We start from the raw sequence: 6862 nt of genomic DNA on the forward strand, positions 1-6862 counted from the left end.
ATAATCTTATTTTTATTCAACTGACGGAAAATGAGAGCCCTGCATTCAAGTCGCAAAAGACGACCAAATAAGTCGTCAAACTTTCCATATTGTTACGAAAAATGTCGTATATTACAACCTCAATCATTTATATGATGATTAAATTGTCATAGTATATTCCAAAAAGAATCAGGGTAGTCGTAAATGATGTGCATGACAAGTCGTGCAAATCGTAATCTAATACAATCCAAATCAAGAATATGTTTGCTAATGTACCTATATGGCCTCCAAAATGATACGTATATACTGCATGGTTTTGCTACATTATATACGATATGTTTACAGGTATATTTGCATGTATATTTGCGTTGCAAATTCGAAATACCCACCAAATGGTTGTCTGGGAACTTCATACAACAACAAAACAATAGCTTACATTAGTTTTAGGTAGTTTTAAGTATTGTAGTCTACAAAGTTTGACTTAAAATATAAATAATAAATTTCCAAATTATGCACACCCAATAACAAAATTTTTGTTTAAATTTACCTGGATGTTTTTTAATCCAGAAAACAAACATAAGGCATTTTCTGGATTGAAAATTATCCAGGTAAAATTTAATCAAAAATTGCACCTAATCGAAGCATAAAATGGCCTAAAACGGGAGACACATATTCATTGGCCTTCCAGCTAGCTTAGGGATAAAGTCGGTTCTGTAAGTTGTATCTTAAGCATGGCTGAAATAAAAAGTGATTTGTGTTTAGTGTTTTGGCGCATGGTGAGTATTGATGCGATAAAATCAATGAAAATTCAACAATTCTGAAGAATGTTTTTTATTGCAGATTCCGTTATTTTGTGACAACTCGGCAGCATTGAATGGTCTACCTTTTTTAAAAAAACAGTGTTGAATTGAAAGGGAAAAACATGATTAGATCCAAGTTAAAAACATCCTATAACAAAATTTTGCTAGTTTTCATCCCTTTTTTATTCCTTCCTTCTTTACTTGCCATTCAGTGCTATTTCGAAATTTTTGTCAATCAATGAATTGAAACCGTGTTTAGATTTATTCGAATGTCACACATTCGAACTGAAACTGTGTTTAAGTCTATACAAGTGTAATTTTCATGACAATACTGTAAGACCAGTTTACAATTGCTATATTATTATTATTGTTTATTCATCTGACAACGAGGTCTACATGAAAACTTAAAAACTATTTAACTAATATTATACAAATCAAAAACAAGTAAACCGGCATTTAGATTTCATGTAGAAGTAGGGAACGAATAACGGAAGATGATAGATTATAATCAAAGCATTCATAATATTCGTTAAAAGTTGAGCACATTGCTCGGATTGGTTCGTATTGTCCGTAGCCCGTTCGGTGGAAATTTAACCGCAGTGGTTCTCTGGATCGAAGAGTTCTCGGGATAACATTCAGGTTGATTTTTTCCAATATAGCAGGAGCGTCGATTTCACCCAGTAAGATCTTTGCGACGAACATAGTTTTTAGCAGATTCCTTCTCTGGTCCAGAGTTTGCATTCCTAATAAGTCGCATCGGGATCGATATGGTGGTAGCTGCAATGGGTTTTGCCAGGGCAGAAAACGAAGAGCAAAACGAGTAAATTTCCTCTGAATGGCTTCCAAACGGTTTATCCAATTTGCAGCAAATGGGCACCAAACTATGACGCAGTTCTCGAGATGTGACCGCACAAGTGAGCAGAACAGCACTTTCAAACAATAAGGATCTTTAAACTCCTTACCAATCCTCATGATGAAGCCTAAGTTCCTGTTTGCTTTAGCAATAGTGCTTTCATAGTGGTTTACAAATGTCATTTTAGCGTCTAGCAGGACACCAAGATCTTTGATTGATGTCACACGTTCCAAGCAGCAATTTTCAATTGTATAGCACCAGTTCAACGGCGTCTTGCAACGAGTAAACGATATAACGGAGCATTTTGTGGTGCTTACTGTTAACAAGTTTCTTCGGCACCACATGACAAACATGTTGATCAAGAGTTGTAATTTTTTGCAGTCTTCAACAGAATTGATTTCCAAAAAAATTTTCAAGTCATCTGCATATAATAATCTGCATTTTGGGGGCAGCACGAAGCACACATCATTGAAGTACACTGCAAATAAAAGTGGACCCATGTTGCTACCTTGTGGAACACCAGAGACGTTACTGAACGATTGAGATTCAGTATTCCCAATTCTGACTTTGAGCTTTCGATTCATCAGGTATGATTTCATCCATTGTACGAAGGAAGGCGTAGCCCCTAATCGACTCAGCTTGGCTAACAGGATGCGATGATTTACTCGATCAAAGGCAGCCTTAAGGTCGGTGTAAACCGTGTCGATTTGGATTCCTTTTTCCATGTTTCGAATACAGTATGAAGTAAATTCAACCAGATTTGTGTTCGTTGAACGGCCAGGATAAAAACCATGTTGATCAGTAGATAAATATTGTTTTACACTCTGGAACATAAAATCGCTAATCAAAATCTCGAGAAGTTTCGAGCCAGCACTAAGAGATGTGATTCCTCGGTAATTGGATATTTCCCGTTTATCACCTTTCTTGTAGACGGGAAACATAACAGAATGTTTCCATTTCGTGGGAAAAATTGACATGGACGTAGATTTGTTGAAAATCATCGAAAGCGGAAGACTTAAAGAGTGAGCACATCTTTTCAAGATAATTGTTGGAATTCCATCCGGTCCAGGTGAGGTCGAGTACTTCAATTTTGAAGCTGCATTTTTTACATCTTCTGGCGAAAAGGTGGGACAATGCAAACGCATAATATCTGGAGGGCAGTTCAATATTGCTAGGTTCAATTCTTCGGATGTTGCTGTGGCATTAGTAAAGGCACTCGAAAAATGATCAACGAACATGTTGCTTATGTCTGTCATAGAACTGGTGGCTTGGCATCCTTCTAAATACATGGATTGAGGCAATCCTGACTCGTTTCGTTTGCTTCTGACAAAACTCCAGAAGCTTTTGGGTTTACTTTTGAGTTTCTCTTCAGTGCGTTTCAAGTAAGCGTTGTATCGGAAGCGGTTGTATCCACGATATTCCCGACAGGCTGCAATGTAAACCGTTTTTGTGTAGCTGTTTCGGTGCAGTGAGTATTTTCTGAGCGCTTTCGAACGACGGGTTTTCAAAATTTGCAAACATCTGTTAGACCAAGGAGGACTTGGTTTACGGTGCGGGGCTGGAACATACTGACGAAAAAGTTGTAGTACTGTCTCAGTGAAAAACTCAAGCATTAGGTCGACATCGGAAATCTCAGACATGACCGACCAATCGACTTCATATAAGGCATCGTTTAGTGCTGCAAAATTTGTTTTTGAAAAGTCAAACTCTTGGATATTCAGTTCATCAACAAATTGGATCACCGGTGAACATTTCAAAAGGACTTGAAAAGGTGGGTGAAATTCGTCAACACAAATCAATGGTTCGAGAACTTCCTCTATGTTGATATCGGCGAGAGTGCTTTCATTTACAAAAAGCAAATCAAGCGTATGCCCGTGAGAATTCTTTGCGGTAATCATTTGTTGCAAATTAAGTTGTGCAATTCCATCGATGAGAAGACTACTGGAGAGGGAGAACGACAAACTGTTAGGACTGGGGCACGCACCATGCAACACGGTCGATTGTATCCACGTTATTTCTCGCTGGTTATAATCACCAAAGAGCATGTTGTAATCGGCCGAAGAGATCGAGTTGCAGACAGCAAGGGCTGAATCAATATGCTTTTTTATCAGGATACAAGAAGCAGCTAATTCGGGACTAATATATACAACTCCAATGCAAATATTTCTCGGCGAACATTGAATTGAGACCCACAAGTGTTCAACTTCGTCGTCAATATGCGCAGACACCTTCCAGGAAGTAAATTTCTTCAGAACGGCGATCAAAACTCCACCACCTCTTTTTTTACCGGTCCTTATGGGGTCACGATCCCGTCTGTAAACCTCGTAACGGTTTCCAAATAGCTGTGCGTTTGGAATCCCATCATTTAACCAAGTCTCAGTTAGTACAATAACGTCGTATTCGATGTCAGCGGTGGCAATAAAAAAATCATCAAGCTTGGTGCGCAGCCCTCGAACGTTCTGGTAGTAGATTTTCACTGGCGGAACAGGAACGGGTACAGCATCACAAAAAACGGATCTCAATGGACCATCTTCGAGCGAGGAAGGTAGCGTAGGTTCCTGGAAGATCGATTCTTCAGAAGGCGGAGCAGTATCTTTGGAGGCTTCGGCGGGACATATACCCGTTTGTAATTTACCTGGACAAAAAACTATGCGGCTTGTAGGTTCACCATCATCAGGTGTTAGATTTTCCAAGTCAGTGTTCATATGTGTCTGAAAATTATCAGAACTGCTTTCAGGATGTGTAGGATCTAAAAATACTTCGACTGGACATATACCATTCTTTAGCTTACCTGGAAAAACAGGAAGAGGTACCGAAGAATGGCAAGTTGGCATTGGCTGATGCGGCAGAGCCACATTGAAGTGTGGTGAAGAGAAACAGGACCATGATTGCTACGTTGCGTAATCTATTTGTCGTTTGGCTATCTTCAATCGCTCCTTATAAATAGGACAATCGAAACTCCATGCCGAGTGGTTCCAGGTATTACGAATATCATCAGACTGAGTTTGAGATTTATTCAAACAGTTAATGCAGTTTAAAATATCACTTTCGCATTCTTTAGCTAAATGAGCACCAGCACATTTTGGACAACACGCTTTGTTCAGGCACGTAATAGACTTGTGACCATAGCTGGAGCAGTTGTAGCAACGCTGGACATTGACTTCTTCGACAACACGACATCGATCCCACCCAACATTAACGAATTTCAGTTTCATGAGATATTCAAATGTGGCTGCGTCGACTTCAATAACAGCTGATATAAGATGATCCGTTTTTCGGTAGCTTTTCTGTAGGCGAATTATTTCAAGTTCAGCATTATGGGGAACCGTGTTTTGTTTTTTAATCATTTCTGGCAATGTACTCTCATCAACTTCTTTAGAGAACCCTAGGATCTTCAATCGGGGTTTAAGCGGCTTAAGCGTATCTATTTCGAATTTATCGGCGAGAGTTTGTTTCGCAAAGGTAGACAGTTTTTCGGCAAATTCACTGGTTTCACATCGAATGGCTATGTTTCCATTATCTCGCAGGTGAAATTCTTTAACAGCATACTCGATAGGATCTAGATGTTTTTTAATGCAGTTTTGAATCTCGTTGGGATCTTCAGCATGTTTTGGTTTGAACAGTATCGTCTGACTGATTCTATCAAACCTTTTAGAATTTGTTCTTTTTGTGGTCACACTTTGCGATGGAACCTGGAGAACAGACCTATTCGATACGTTTGGTGTTTTAACAGCGGAAGGATTCGATGTGTTTGGCGTTTTAACAACATTCGTACTGCGTTTTCCTGACCTATGCTGGCGCCCTTCGTTGATTTTTATAGACGGGGTGGTAAAAAATGATTCAGCATTAGCAGTACCGTTTTCGACAACCTCAGCGAAAGTTTTTTTGTGTCGTACATCTGTTTGTTTTAAATCTGTGTGCTGAGATAGACTGCGTAACTCAGAGCGTTTTCTCAACATATTTTCCATGACCAATTCAATGCGATCAGAGAGAGTTCTTTCAAACTCAGATAGCAGAAGCTTGAGTTGATCAGAGAGTTCGCGTTTATAATCATCAAGTTCCATTTCCAGCTTTCTATCATTCAACATCTCATTTCATTTGTGTTGAAAACGGTTCCGTATTTTTAAGTGTTCAGCCCATGTTATTGACAAATTATACGTGTATCTATGGTGTTCTCTAAAGTTAGGTCAAAACTAGTTATACCTAGTTAAAAGATTGAGGATTTTTAATGGTCTACAACATTAGAAACTTTTATTCTGAACTGTTTATTCGTTCCCGCGTTGGTCATCAAGAATAACATTTGGACACTCAATTTTATTGTCTTAAAAAGGATTTTTATAAATTTTTCTTTTTTAACCTCATTTTTAAAAAATTGCTCTTTGTACGGCAAATATGAATACCTCAAGATCTCATCGTATACAAATTTTTCATCTTGAATGCGTATTTCAGAGATATATTGACCTAAATTGTAACTTTATTTATTTGAAAATATTACGCTTTGCTAGGTGAAGGTTTAAGGTGCATAAGAAAAAACATTCGACAATGATTACGTCGTTGATGACTTTATAGAAATCTTCATCATACGCTGGAAGCTGTTGGGCGAAGCACTTAAACCAAAAGGCAAACGATTGAATTCACAACGCCTTGAGGTATTGAGAACGGCTGTGACCTATTTATAGGTCCAAAGTTGTAAAAGCTTTGCTCTGCCTAAATGATTCAAGATTTCATCTATTCTTGGTGGAGAAAATTTTCATTGAATTGTGTGATAGCATAGCATGGGGTGACTACACACATCTTGCATTGGCTGATACTAACGAGCCTATAGTAAACAAAGAGACGAAATGTTACAATTTAATTTTTTTATTTTCTGTCAGTGTCATTCCAATCGAGCAAAACCAAGCAGTCTTAAAGGCGGTTGCCTTTATGCTTGGTTGCAAGCTCATTATTGAGAAAAGAATCAGAAGGCGTCTCTTTGTTTACTATAGTCTCTTTAGCTAATACACATGGTACAACAGTATCAAAACCAATCGAAAATTCCAAAATGAGAATCTGGATTAAATTATCATTTCAAATGGTAATTTTGAAGATGGGAATCACAAATACGATTTGACCTACTCTGCAGTACGTTCTTCCACATTTGAATCGAAGCAACCCAATTCTCCCTCCTAGCTCGAGGGAAAAAAATATTCATTAAGCAAATATTTTGAAGCTTGGCGACACTTCCCAGCAA

Source organism: Uranotaenia lowii, chromosome 2 (assembly GCF_029784155.1).
Source record: "Uranotaenia lowii strain MFRU-FL chromosome 2, ASM2978415v1, whole genome shotgun sequence".
Lineage (NCBI taxonomy): Eukaryota > Metazoa > Arthropoda > Insecta > Diptera > Culicidae > Uranotaenia > Uranotaenia lowii.